Source organism: Phascolarctos cinereus, unplaced genomic scaffold (genome assembly GCF_003287225.1).
Source record: "Phascolarctos cinereus isolate Bilbo 61053 unplaced genomic scaffold, phaCin_HiC Scaffold_4;HRSCAF=312, whole genome shotgun sequence".
Lineage (NCBI taxonomy): Eukaryota > Metazoa > Chordata > Mammalia > Diprotodontia > Phascolarctidae > Phascolarctos > Phascolarctos cinereus.
Window position 1 is genome coordinate 124,704,348 of NW_027555847.1, and position 15,312 is coordinate 124,719,659.

General features: G+C 40.4%; 1 long non-coding RNA gene across 2 annotated transcripts in view; it reads left to right on the forward strand.

The window, feature by feature from the left end:
• LOC144456801 (uncharacterized) overlaps positions 1-10,198 on the forward strand; it is a 119,560-nt gene extending 109,362 nt beyond the window's left edge. For both annotated transcript variants that reach the window (XR_013485900.1, XR_013485899.1), the window contains one exon: positions 9,432-10,198. This is a non-coding gene — a long non-coding RNA (uncharacterized LOC144456801). The remainder of the gene's footprint in view (positions 1-9,431) is intronic.
• Positions 10,199-15,312: the final 5,114 nt, after the last annotated feature.

Genomic DNA, 15,312 nt, shown 5'->3' on the forward strand with positions numbered 1-15,312 from the left:
ACATATTTTTACATGCTGCCCTGACACCAAGACAGGCATTTCCCCCCCACAAAACAAGTCCAATAATTGTGTTGAGCTTATGAGGCATTTTCTAGCAAGGAAAGGATTTTCCAACACTGTTAACTCTTTTCTGGGTTGCTTTATTTAAAGAAAGCACAATAATATAGAGTCAGAAAACATGGATATGAACCCCAACTCTGCTACTTGCCAGTCAGGTAATCTGGGGCAAGTCACTTCCTCTGAGTCTCAGTTTCTTCATCTGTCAAACAAGGGAGCTGAAATATACTATCTGTGAGGTCTCTTACAATCTAATATTCTATGTTGTGTGTTGCAAGTCTCCTTCAGGCCTTGTCACTCTGTGATTCTACTTGTTCTGTAAGCTCTTCTGTCCTGGGACAGTGTCCAAACCCTGAATCAAATGGAGGAATGGGGGGAGGGGGGGAGGGCATTATTGTGGAATTTGACTGGAGCATCAATTCATGCTTTTTTTTCCTTGTTCTGCTGCCAGAGTCTTCAACTGTCAAACATTAACTGTCTGTTAAAACTTGCCCAGAGAGGAACCCCAGCACAGTAAGATGGCTGTAAACAAGCAGAATGAAATAAGAGCAACCACCACCGCCCCCTCCCCCAATTTCCTCACCCCATAAACATAACAATGCAGAGAACTTACAATTCAGAAAGGCTGGAGCTCTGGCACTTCTAGTAGCCCAGAGGTCAATTGTTGCTAATTACTATCGCCAGGGAAGAGACTGAAAGCAGTACGTTAAATATTGTCAGTGATGCTGGTGATGTGGAAAGACTGGCTGTTCTATTCTGGGAGAAAGTTCTCTTTGGGACAGAAATGAATTTATAAAATTCTCAAAGGCCTCAAATTCAAGAAGAATGATATTCATAATACCCAGGGGCCTAGTGATTCAATCCTTTATTTTAAATTTCATTTCATTTTTCATTGACCAAGTATTAATTTTCTCTCCTTTCTGTCCAGAGAAGGGAGGAGAGGAGAGGAGAGGAAGGGAATGGGGGAGAGAAAGAGGAAATAAAGAAAGAGGGAAGGAAAAAAAAGGGAAGCAAGGGAAAATTCTTACTTGCCAAATATGTAAAACAAATTCCTTCATTGATCCTGTTAAAAATGCATATCTCATTCTCCATTTTAAATTCATCATCTCTGTGTCAGAAATTGGATACTGCACTTCATTGTATGTCCTCTGGAATCATGGTTGGTCGCTGGTCAAATTAAAGATACTTCTTAGTTTTCAGTTCTTTGTCACCACAAAAAGAGCTGTTATAAACATTTTTGTACATATAGGTCCTTTTCCTCTTTATTTCATCTCTTTGGAGATACAAATATACTATTGGCATCATTGGGTCAAAGAGTTCACACAGTTTAATACTTCTGGGGGGAAGCAATTTCCAAATTGCTGGACCAATCCATAACTCCCCCAATAGTGTATTTATGTACCCATTTTCCCACAGCCCCTCTGGCTAATCTGATGGGAGTGAGGCAGAAGCTCAAAGTTGCTTTATTTGGCTTTTTCTAACTATTAGTGACTTGGAGCATTTTTCAAAATAGTAATAAATTGGATCTTTTTTTCCTATTAAAAACTGTCTCTTCATATCCTTTCACTATCTATTGGGGAATAGCTCCTGTTTTCCTAAATTTGAATCAATTCCCTATATATCTTGAATGTCAAACCTTAATCAGAGAAACCTGCTACAGAGATTTCTCCCTTTTACCTGTTGTCCTCATTTTAATGATATTAGTTTTGTTTGTGCAGAACCTTTTCAATTTTATGTGATCAAAATCATCTATTTTATCTATCTTATGCGCTCCTCTCTTTCCCTTGTTTGTTCAAAAACTCTTCCCCATTTGTAGATACCAAACATAATTTCTTCCTTGTTCCTTTGCAAGTCTTGAAATATGATATAAATCTTATCTGTTATGATTAAAAACTGGGTAACCTGAACAAGTCATTTCTTCTCTTTAGGCCCATTTTTTCTCAGCTAAAAAATATAGGGCTTGGCTAAGCTTATCATTCAGATCTCTTCCAGCTCTGAGGGTCTGTGATTCTTTGATTCAATGAGCCACCTTCCAAGAAAGGGTGGCCAGATCCTTTCTTCTTTCTCTCTTCCTCCTTCTCCTGATTTTCTTGCTACTGTCTTTCTCCTTCTCCTCCACTACCCATGATTTAGCTACTAATGCCTAATGGGCTTACACACAGATGGCACACCAAACTCATGGTAACAGGTATTTTGAGCTAAGCAGCAACAGAGTAGGATTAAAGAACTTGCTGCCTCACAATTTCTATTTCATGCCACTTCCTCAGAGATGACATATAGCTTCTATTTAAATGTTCTACCATCTGAAGCTCAAAAGGGTCAAAACCCAATTCTACTTGCTCCCAGGTCGGCTCCCCCTTACCTTCCTATTTCTCCTGATGATGTTATTATCCTCCCAGTAACCAAACCATTCAAAACCATTTTTACTCCTCCCTCTTCCTCTTCTCTCACACCTAATAGAGACTAACAAAGGATTTAGGGATCCTCTAGTCCAAGTCCATCATTTCACAGATGGAGAAACTGAGAATCAGAGACTAGAAGTGACCTCCAAGGCACACAGCTAAGATACAGAAGAACTAGGAGTTCAGCCTCAGTCTCCTGATTCCAAAGCTATTGCTCTTTTCCTTACATCCTACATACCTCAGGCAGATCAATATCCTGACAATTGTTATTGCTTGTCCTTTGTCCTTAAAGAGGACCATGAGGTCAGGGAGGTGATGCCATGAATTGCAACTGAATTGGATTAAAGTGAGGGAGGGCTGTTCAAAGTCACCAGCCTCACTTTCCCCTCCAGAGCCATCTTGGTCCAGTGGCAAGATATCGATCAGAACGACTAGAGATGGCCCCCTCCTGACAGTAAAGACCCGATCATATCACCCTCATCTCTGCTCCTCCCCTCTCCCCATCCTTGCTCAAAAAATTTCAATGCTTATCCCTTTGCTCACTGAATAAAGTCCAAGTTCAGCCTGATATTTGAACTCTCTGCTGTCTGGACTCCATCTAATCTTTCCTAATTTTATTTCTTATTATTCTTTCTTTAAAGAGGCAATCAGAGTTAAGCGACTTGTTTAGGGTCACACAGCTAGTAAGTGTCTGGGGCCACATTTGAACTCAGAATCTCCTGACTCTAGGGCCATTGTGCCATCTACTGCACCACCTAGCTGCCCCTGTCTCCTATTCTTCTAGAAGACAAAGCCTCTATACTAGCCAAATCAGATTGTTCACAGATTCCCAAGTATGCTTTTCACTTTCCTGTCCTTACATCTTTGCTCATGCCATCCCAACTTTAATATCCTAAAATCTCATGATGCTAAGATTCTAAAACACTGTGATTCAAAAATAATATTTTTCTGTAAAATAGCTTAGACTATTAACAGAAATACAGGTCACTGATGATCAATAAACACATCTCAGGCAATGTTTACCTTTGTGAACCAGCTGCTGTGATCAATTATATGTTTGGAGGTCAAATTCCCTTTCAAAATAGGAAGACACTATCATAGCTCATAGATGTCTTTTTTCCCTATTTTTTTAGTCTCAGGCTGTTTATATTCAGGTAAAACAATGAGCAAATTAAGATAACCAAGTAGTTTGGTGACAGTGTTATTTATTTGTTTGTTTGTTTGTTTGTTTACTTATTTGTTTGTTTATTTATTTTTAGGCAGTTGGGGTTAAGTGACTTGCCCAGGGTCACACAGCTAGTGAGTGTCAAGTGTTTGGTCTGAGGCCAGATTTGAACTCAGGTCCTCCTGACTTCAAGGCCAGTGCTCTATCCACTGTGCAACCTAGCTGCCCCGCAGTGTTATTTAAAACTCTCTCCCTGAGGAGGTTTCTTGAGCTCAAGAGAAACAGCAGACCCTCAAACCCCAAATATTGCATAGTACATTTTCATATTTAGCGTGTTTAGGCATGGAGTGAGATAAAATCACCACATCTGAAGTAGAAGAGACCTTGGGGCTCCCCAAGGCTAGACCCCCTCAATTGGCTAAAAGAGGTTTAGAAAAGGGGAAGTCATTTTTCTAAGGTTGTACTAAATTAGCTACAGAGCTAGAACCCAAAACCAGGTCTCCATTTTCACAGTCCATGTATTTTCCTACTATGTCTCATTTCCTACTTTTTGTTAATCAGTTATCTAAATCAATAAAGAATCACTGTAACTACTGTTTTCCACATGCTACTCTTTGGTAGCATGGAGGCAACCCTGGTTTCTTGAAGGTTGTGCCAGTGAAGTCCAAGCTTTAGTAGGTCTTCTAAGCAAAAAAAGAATTAGATTACAAGCCCAGCAAGAAACTGCGACTGTAACCCCAGGACTACCAAGCTAAGGGTTCTGAAGCTTGTCCTCTGAAAGCAGATTGGTGTTGTAATGGTCCTCAGGGGCCTGCTAGTCCAAAACATACATGAACAAGACTCCCCTTTGCAATACATTCCATAAGTGGTTACCCAGGACTTACTAGAAGATCTCTAGTTACTTAGGCACTTCTAATTCTTTAAATTGTGAACATTGCCTTCCCTTATATCAAGCACACATTTTCTTCTTTGCAGCTTATACTCAGTGTCTCAAGTTCAGCTTTCTTGGATCAAGCATACATATTTATTCCCTTTTTTCCTAATCAGCATATACATACATACATACGTGTGTGTGTGTGTGTGTGTGTGTGTGTGTGTGTGTATGTGTGTGTGTTACCCATTCTCTCCCATTAGAATGTAAGTTCCTTAAGGTCAGGGACTATCTCACTTTTGTATTTGTTTCCCCAGCTTATATAGCATGCTGGGTAAAAGTTTGGCCTTTGAATACATTTGGGTTCAAGTCCCATTTCTCACACATACTAGTTTATGCTCATGGGAAAGCCACACACAACTGTCTAAGACTCTTAGTTGCCAGCCTTCACTGGTACAAGGAGTTTGCTCATCTGGTAGTTCCCTAGGCCAATGGAACCAGAGGTTCAGTCTCTAACTCTAACCCCAATTCTAAGTTCTTAGCTCATAACCTGGAACATCGTAAATACTTTGCAAATTATTTTTTTTTTCATTCATCCATTCTTCTCTCTAGCAGTCCTTGAAACACTGAAAGACAACTATCATATCTATCTTAAGTTTTCTCTTCTCTAAGCTAAACATCTCTAGCTCTTTAAGCCAATCTTCATATAGTATGAGTTTCAGACATTTCGTCATCCCGATTTTCATTTCAGATGCCTCCAAGCTTCTGAATGTCTTTCCTAAAATGCAATGATCAGAACTGAACATGATACTCCAGGTATAATCTGACCAGGGAAGAATACCATCGCCATTTAGTCTTGAACACAAACTTAATGAAATCTGAGTTTAAATTAGGTTTCTCAATTGTCACATAACACTATTGACTCATGTTGTCCCCAAAAAGCTCTAGATGAGTGTCTTACCTCCCACCATTTTGGATTTTCTCAAAGTCATACATTTGTATATGTGTGTATGTGTATATGTGTATCTATATAGACATATAAAGATATATGTGTGTGTATATATACATGCATACATACATACATACATACATACATACATACACACATATATACATACATATACCTTTATATGTCTGTATAAAGAAGCAACTAGATGGCTCAGTGAATAGAGCACTGGGCCTGGAGTCAGGAAGACTTAAGTTCAAATCCAGCCTCAGACACTTACTAACCGTATGACCTGGGTAAGTCACTTAGCTTGCATTTGCCTTAAATCCACCGGAGAAGGAAATGACAAACCACTCCAGGATCTTTGCCAAGAAAACCCCATATGGGGTCAGGAAGAGTAGGACATGACTGAACAACACATACATGTGTATGCATGTATATAGACATATATATATATATACACACACATATATATATATGTTTTAACAGAATTGCATTAAGACTATTGGAATACCATACATACATTTACAGCTGCAGAAAGTCATGTAGACCATCTAATAATGTATAAAGAAGTTGTGATCTGCATTGGTAAAAAGAACAGATCTTTTGAAATGTATGCACACATATACACATTTATATATATATATATATATATATACATATGTATGTATGCACATGTGTATATACAATATGTGCCTTACCAATTCTTAAAGATTCAGTCTGAAAAAAAACAACCTACTTCCCAGTAAAACCACACACAATCTTTCTTTGAGGATATAAAGGGCACTTCAGAAGCTTCCTGTGCCTCTAGGTCTCCAATCTTTCTATCAGTTACAGTTGGACTAGAGGAGTTTCTCCCTTAGCTTAATTTATTATCTCAATGCTGATGATTCCTAAATCTATACACCAGGCCCTAGCCTCTCTCCTGAGCTCAGTTTTGTGTCTCCAGTCATCAAGTAGATATTTTAAACTGGATGTCTCACAAGCATCTCAAACTCTACCAACATATCCAAAACTGAAGTTGGTATCTTTTCCTCTAAATGCACCTCCCTTCTGAACTACCTTACTTTTTTTTAGGCAATTGGGGTTAAGTGACTTGCCCAAGGTCACACAGCTAGTAAGTGTCAAGTGTTTGGGCTGAGGATGGATTTGAACTCAGGGCTTCCTGACTTCAGGGACAGTGCTTTATCCACTGCACCGCCTAGCTGCCCCTAAACTACCCTATTTCTTTCAAAGGCATCATCATCTTTATAGTCACCCAAGTTTGCAAACATGGTGCGGTCCTTTACTACTCAGTCTTCTTCACCCTATGCATCCAGTCAATGTCCCAGTCTCACCATTTCTCCCTCTACAAGCATATGTGCTTTTCTCTGTTCCCTCAGTCACCATTTGACTCCTCCTCTCTTGCTTAGACTATTGCAATGGCTGCCTCAAATCTCTTGTTTTTCTCACCTTTCTCAGAGCTTCCAAAGTGATTTTCTTGTCTACCCATGTCACTTCTGTGCCCAATAGGCTCCTAGGCTCTCAACTGCCTTCCCGAAAGGGGAGGTGAAAATCTTTCATTGTATTTTTTCCATCAGATTCACAGACACCACTCTTCTCCCTGCCCCACTGAAATCTATCCATTGAGTGAGGGGTTATGGATCCTTGTTAAAAGCCCATTTTCAAAGCATTTAAAAGTCTCTATTATTACCTGACCAACCTACCTTTTCTAATTTACTGTGGATAAATCCCCTTTCTGAATTTTACAGTCTTCTAATAGACCCTCCATCTTCTGTCTATCTGGCTTTACTCTACCCTTCCATGCCCCACCTCACTCATGCCCCCTTGAATCCCATTTTTACTTCAAATGTCTGCTAAAGAGACACCTTTCTACCCTAATGCTAGTGTCCTGCTCCTGGGTGAGGGGAGGAATCTTTTATATTTATTTTTGTCTATATTTTATATATTTTTATGAATTTTAATCTTCTCTAATAAAATGCAAGTTCCTTAAGGGCAATGGAGTCCTTCATTTTTGTCTTCATATCCCTGGTGACCTGCACAGTTCCTGGCACACAGTAGATGCTTAATAAATGCTTGTTAATTGATCAAAAAAAATGTCAGAAAATAGAATGTCTGTATGTATATTGTATCCTGACTTGTTGGCACTGACATTCAGAGATGACCCTGCTGTTTTCTCTGTGCAAATGTGGCCAAAAACCTTGGCAGGTGACCTCAAATAGCCATACTACAAACATGGATACTGAGTAAAACTTACCACCATTCTTAATGGACCCAACAGCTGGAGCCTTGGACTGTCCCTGCAAGGCATTCTAGGGAGGGAAGAAAAGACATTGTGCTCCTTACCAAGGACCTCACTCTCACCATTCCTCTGGACTCTCTGGTAACCACGGTAACCAAGCTTACAGGTTGAAAAGTTCAAAATAATTCGTTGCCAAGCAAGAAGTTCTGTTGGCATCACCTGTCCCAATCTCAAGGCATTCAAGGACCATGTGGCTGTATAAATGCTTCATGCTGTCCTGCAGAAATTAATATGTTCCCTAAATCCTTTTGATATACTTAGAATGATTCCTTACATATATTGTATTACAAAAATTATCATTCCCATGAATGCCTTTTTGATTGGACATCTCAGCATTCCCCATCTGGTCAGAGTCCCCAAATCTGTGAGTGCCAGGGTCCTGAAACCTCTCACAGGAGGACTTCTTTCAGAAGGCAGACTGGCTCAGACAGTGTCTTCCAGAATGCATACCTTTATCACTCACCTGGCGAGTCATCACCACCTAACCTGGGCAGCTCAGTAGCAAGACCCAGAACACGAAGCTCCCACAAGGACACACAGCACAAAGAAAGTAGACACAGACCGAGGAAAAGCAATCCAAGAGCATGAAAACTCTACATATTCATTGTTCCCCTCTAAAGAGGTCTCACTTCTTCGAGGGGGCTTGTGGCTCAACAGATAGAATTCTGGGCTTTGAATCAGGAAAGTTTACTAGTCATAAAGACAAGTAATTTAACCTCTGTTTGCCTTAGTTTCTTCAATCACAAAATAGAGTAAAAATAACATTTGCCTCATAGGGCGGTTGTGAGGATCAAATGAGATTTTATTTGTAATTCCCTTAGCACGGTGCCTGGCATATAGCAGGCCCTATATAAATGCTTATTTCCCTCCCCCTCCCAACTTCACCCAGTTTCTTCTCTCTCTCCTTCAAGGAAAACCTGACCTTTAGTGTATGATTTACAGCAGTAAGATAGGTTAGCCTATAACTTCCAGTAAAGAAATCTTGCCTTTCCTAATTTTTTTATGTGCTAGCAGCAGACAACTCTCAAAAAGGGAGAGAGGAGAGTGCCTTCTTCAGGCATATTGTCCAGAGGTGCTCTCTGCCTATGCAGCTCAACTGTTCTGCCTTCTTGTTTGTGTGACAAATGCCTTTCAGCTCCCCAACTCGCTGCCTCTGTTCACATTCCTCTCTCTGCCTAGAACATTTTTCTCTTCATGTCTACTTGTCTAAATCCTCCTCATCCTTTATGAATCAACTCAAATGCGACTTCCTCCATTACACCATCCTTGACCCTTCTGGTTATAAGTGTTCTGCCCCTCCTCCTGACTTCTAAAGTACTTTGCATGTGTGTGTACACACATAAACATATGTGTATATATGTGCACATACATATGTATGTGTGTAGATCAGGTGTTCTTAATCTGAGATACGTGAACTTGGTTTTTAAAAAATATTTCAATAATTATATCTAAACATAATTGGATTCCTTTGTAATCCTATGTATTTTATGAATGTAAAAACATTATTCTGAGGAGGGGTCCATAGGCTTCACCAGACTGTCAAAGGGGTCCATGATGCAAAAAGGTGAAGAATCCTTGAGATGAATAGATAGATAATAGTTGATCAATGGAGAATAGCTAAATAGATAATAGATTATATGGATAGATAATAAATGATAGATAATTTACTAAATATTGTTATATTCCAGGCACTGTACTCAGCACTGGTGATACAAATACAAGCCTGCTAGGCATTCCCTGACTTCAAGGAGCTCGTAGAAGAAGATAGCATATAAAGGACAACTGGAAATCAAAGTGGGAACTCCAACTGTCATCAAAAAGGGCCCAGGATGATTCCAGGAGCAGAGGCCATTGTTCCAGTATAGAGAAGGTAGAGATGATGGCCTGATGGAAAAGGAAAGGTAGAGACATGGCTGGGAATTCAAATTCTACCTTCCTTGACAGGATCACAAGATAATAAAGCTAGATCTCAGAAGGACCTTCGAGGTCACCTGTATGATTTTCACTTTGCAGATCAAGAAACTGAGACCCATAGAGGTTAAGTGAATTCATGTAAGTCATAAAAATAGTAAGTGGCAAAAGGGGTAACTGAAACCAGTTCCTCAGATCCTACATCTTCGAGTCCTTCTGCCTCTAAACTCAGAGCCCAAGAATTCTGTTTTATTCATCTTCTCATGCACTCATTAACTCTACATCAATCAACAAGTATTTATTAAATAAATGTGTCAGGAAAATAAATAAATAATATGTATCAGGAAAGAGGCAATGTGTTACAGTGGAGAGAAAATATACCTAGAAGTCAAGAACCTTGGATTTTAATCCTGCCTCTGACACCAACTGGCTGTGTGATTCTGGACAAGTCACTTAATCTCTCAGTGCTCTAAGCAACTCTCTAGTCTAGGATGTTATGTTTCAGAGAAGGTGCCAACTTGCATTAATAAAGAGAGTTTCCTCACCTGGAGTTCTCTACTTCTATGAGATGTGACCAAGAGACATGGGTCCAGTCCTTCTCTAAGTGCCCTGTATTTTGCTAGATGCTGGGGATTCACATACAAAGAGAGAAAGAATACCTGTTTCTGAAGAACTCATTCTTTTGAGAAACAACAGATAGAGGCATATAAGTATATATAGAATAATTGTAAAGAGAATAAATTCAAGGTCAATGAATATGTGGTAGTTGGGAAGGAAAGGCACTAGGATCTGAGTGGATCAGGAAAAGGTTCATAGAGAAGAAGGTGCCTGAACTGTGTCTTGAAGGAAGAGAGATTCTGTAAGGCAGAGAGAGGTCAGGAGTGAATGCATTCCAGGCAAGAGGGGCAGCAAGTACAAAGACACAGAGATGGGAGATGGAGGGTTATGTGTGAAAAACAGAAAGAAGGCTAGTTTGACTGGGTCACAGAGTGGGACATAACATGCAGTGAGGTTGGGAAGAAAGGTTGGAGCCAGCTTGTAAAGGACTTTAAAAGCTAAATAAAGGAGTTTATATTTTATCCTAAAGGCAATATGAAACCTCCAGAAATTACTGTATAGGAGAGTGTTATGGTAAGAATTGTGCTTCTATCAGATCAGACACTCAACACTTGCTAACTGAGTGACCTTGGGCAAGTCACTTGACCCCAACTGCCTCACAAAAAGAAAAAAAAGAATTGTGCTCATAGCAATTACTTTGGCAGCTGTAAGGAAGATGGATTGGAAGGGTAACAGGTGCAAGGCAAGGAGACCGGTTAGGAGACTATTGCATAATCTAGGTAAGAGGTGCTAGAAGCCTGAATTAGAGTGGTATAGATATCAATAGAAAGCAGGGTCAGATGGAAGAAATGATTTGGAAGTTGAAAAGCAAGATTTGGCAATGGTTTGGACAGAGGGGATGAGGAAAACAGAAGAGTAGAACATTCTTCAAGGTTACAAGCCTGAGGGTTTATTAGAATTGTGGCACCTTTGACAGAAGAGAGAAATTTATAAGAGTGGTTTTAGAGGTAAAGACAGTAAGTTCTGTTTGCTACGTGTGGAATTTGAGATGTCTCTGTGACACCAAGTTTGAAATGTCCAAAAAAGCAGTTGATATAGATGGTCCTGAATCAAAAGGGAGAGATTAGGGCTGGATCTATAGAAATGATCTTGAAACCCATAGGAACTGATGAGGTCACCAAGAGAGAATGAAGAGAGACAAAAAGGGGGGGGGGTGTCAGGAGGCTTGAGGAAAGCATAATATGGATGGTGAGGCAACAAGTGAGAATGAAGAGTGGTCAGAAAGGTAGGAGAACATCTAGGAGAGAGTAGTTTCATTTTAATGTTCAAAAACACAATAAATGTTCATTAAATTGTTGTCAGTTGATCCTCATGATAACCCTGGGAAGTAGGTGCTATCATTATCATCCCCATTTTACAGATGAGGAAATTGAGGCAAAAAATGTTAAGTGACTTGTCCAGAGTCACATAGTAAGTGTCTGAAGCTGGATTTGAACTCAGGTCTTCCTGATTCAAAGCCTAGTGCTCTAGTCCTTGTGCCACCTCGTTGCCTCAAGATGTATGTACATATGTGAGTGTGTTCATGTGTGTGTATCCATATATCCATAGATATCGCTATCTATCTACCTATCTGTCTGTCTGTCTGTCTGTCTGTATATACACCTATAGAGCAGCTAGATGGTGCAGTGGATAGAGCTCCAGACCTGAAGTCAGGAAGACCTGAGTTCAAGTCCAGCCTCAGACACTTACTAGCTGTGTGACTCTAGGCAAGTCACTTAACCCTGTTTGTCTCAGTTTCTGATTTGTAAAATGATCTAAAGAAGGAAATGGCCAACTACTTCAATATCTTTACCAAGGAAACCCTCAAAAATGGTCATGAAGAGTTGGAAAAACCTGGAACGACTGAATAACAATGTGTGTGTGTGTGTGGTGTGTGTGGTGTGTGTGTGTGTGTGTGTGTGTGTGTGTGTGGACTAGAGGGAAGAAAGAGACCCCTGAGGTAGGGAGACTATTTAAGAAACCATTGCAAAATTTAGGCCAAGGGTAATTTTATATATAACATATGAATGTATAATTTCATATAATTTAATATATAATATATGTATATTTGAGGTGTCTAAATACATACACGTATATACTGTGTATGTGTCTTTATAGGCTGTTCCAAAGTCTTGAGGCAGTGTTGAGCTTTAGTAGTTTGGGGGGCACTGAGACTTTGGGGACACCCTGTGTAGAGTTGGGTTAAGGAATTAATGGGTGTATGAATGAAGCATAAGCTATTTTTTTCCCACTTGCAACCCTTAAGCATCCAATACAGAACCTAGTGTTCATTAGACTGAATTGATTTTAATCAAGCAGACAGGAAGGGTATAGACTTTTCATTTGTGAAAATCAGAAGTGGAAATAAAACCCCAAAGGTAGGAGGGCAGAGTGGATGAAACATTGGTCTTGGCTTCAGAAGACAAGGGTTCCAGTTCCAACTCTGCTCTTTATTAGTAACTAGTGACCTTATACAAGTCACTAACCTCGTGATACCTGTGTCCTCCTTTGTAAAAGGAGGGGCCAGATTCTTTTTTTTTTCTCTAAGGTCCCTTTCAGCTCTAAACGTCTGTGATTCAGGGGTGAAGTTTGACTCTGATACAAGGTCAACAGTTTCCAATCACCTTTGCCCTTATTAGCATGTCCCTCAATCCAAAATCATCCATGCCTTCCTCAGAAATAGCAGAAAAGGGACTGCTTCTAATTAGTTGTTATTTCTTATATTTGTATTTAGGAAAAGCAAAACTATCCAGAACAAATCTATCAACTCTCAATGATTTCCTCTCAGATCAGACAGCCAGTATCAATTAGACCCCCAAATAAAGGTAGAACTTTTCTCAGGAAGCCACAGACAGGGATTCAACTTGTCTTGCTTTTAATTGTTCATTTATTTTCCCCACATACAATGTCAATAACCCCAACGCTGGTATCACGCAGGAATGTCTGTTCCCCAGGGAGGCTGGTTAGAGGAAGTGAGCTGTGTGGTGTAGAGGTTACCATGGTAATTATGCGTCAACCATGGGCAGCTTCTTCCCAGTGAAATCTCTCATTAGCCGTCAGCCAGCTAATTAGAACAGCCCTTTAGAACTTGCTCATGTTTCTGGAACATTTCCTTCTGAAGGGCTCAGGAGGGGTGGGGGGCACTTTGGTCAGCTCTAGTGAGCCCTCGTTAACCCCCACAACATTCTGGTGAATTTTAAGGAGAAGGGATTGTAAATCCTTGGGTTGTGAGGGCACCATACTATTCCTTCACCTCAATTCAAGAAGGTAACAATAAAAATGAACATGGATTAAGCACCTATTGGCCATGGGGCAAAATGCAGGGCATTAGAAGAGAGAGACAAAGTTCAAATAAGACACAATTGTTCAATCAACAAGCATTTCCTAATTACTACTCTGTACCATAGGGGCAGCTATGTGGTACAATGGATTGAGTGCCAGGCCTGAAGTCAGGAAGACCCATCTTCCCACATTCAAATCCAGCCTCCGACACTTACCAGCTGTGTGACCCTGAGCAAGTCACTTAACCCTGTTCGCCTCTGTTTTGTAAAATGAGCTGGAAAAGGAAATGGCAAACCACCCCAGTATCTTTGCCAAGAAAACCCCAAATGGGGTCACAAAGAGCTAGACGTGACTGAACAACAACAAATACAATGTACCAAGCACCGGGGATGCAAAGAGAGAGGCAAGTTTAATTTATATATACAAAGTATATACACAGAGTAGATGGAAGGTAGACTCAGAGGGGAAGGCACTAGCATCTTACGTGAGGCTGGGGTAGGGGTAGGAAATGGGGCTGGAAAAGGCCTCCTGAAGGCAATAGCACTTAACCTCATCAATTCTTACCTTCATAAAACTTAGTCTAGTGATAGGCTATAAGACACCAAGAACTGTAATATACAACACTATTGGCCAATAATAGGCCCCAGCCCAAGTCTCATTTGCTCGTTGTTTGGGTTTTGATGATTCAGAGTGAGCATAAATAGCAATAGTTTCTGTACTGACCAGAAACTTTGAGAGTCTTCCCTGCCTGATTGTGCATGTGCATGTTGGTGAGTGTGTGTGTGTGTGTGTGTGTGTGTGTGTGTGTGTGTGTCTTCCCCTGCCTTTTGTGAAGGCAAAGTAGGCTATCTTTGACCTCAGTTCTTACCTAGCCTTGAATCACTGAATGGGTGTTGCCTTGAGACCTGAGAAAGACCTTGGCTTAAAAAGGCCACTGCATCTGGCGCCATTGCCCAGCATCCTGACCTATATCTTGCCACTGGACTCTGACGACTCTGGAAGAGTGAGTGGGGCTGATTTGTGACTTTGCACAGCCTTGCCTCACTTAAATCCAATTCACTAGCAAGTCAAGACACCATCACCCTCCTGATGTCATTGGTCCTCTTCGAGAGTGAAGAAAATAAACAAACGACAACGATATAAAACATTACATTATGAGTACATTAGAAAGTTACAAACCATGGGACTAGGGCCCTCTTGAAAGTTGTCGTGGTTGTGTGTGTTGTGTGTGTTGTGGAATATCAACTGGAAGATGTAGTTTGTTTGACTTGGCTCCAGAGTGAAGAACTAGAAGCAGTGGGAGGAAGTTGCCAAGAAGTAAATTTAGGCTTGATAGAAAGAAGAACTCCTTAATAATTAGAGCTGTCCAAAAACAGAACACACTGCTTCCAGAAGCTACTGAGTTCTTCTTCATTGATGGTCTTCAAGCCAAGACTGGAAAATTATTTGTTAACTATGTTATAAAGCAGATGGTTTTTTCAGGCATAGGTTGGATTCAAAGGCCACTGACAGCCCTCCCAACTTTGGAATTCTATGATTCTAGAAAACCAGAAAGCTATGTGGTAAAGTAGATAGAGCACTGGGAAGAGCTGAGTTCAAATCTAGCCTCAGACAATTACTAGTTGTGTGACCCTGGGCAAGTGACTGAACCCTGTTGCCTCAGTTTCCTCTTCTGCAAAATAAGTTGGAGAAGGAAATGGCAAACCACTTCCAGTATCTTTGCCAAGAAAACCCCAAATGGGTTCACACAGAGTCAGACATGACTGAAAAACGACTGAA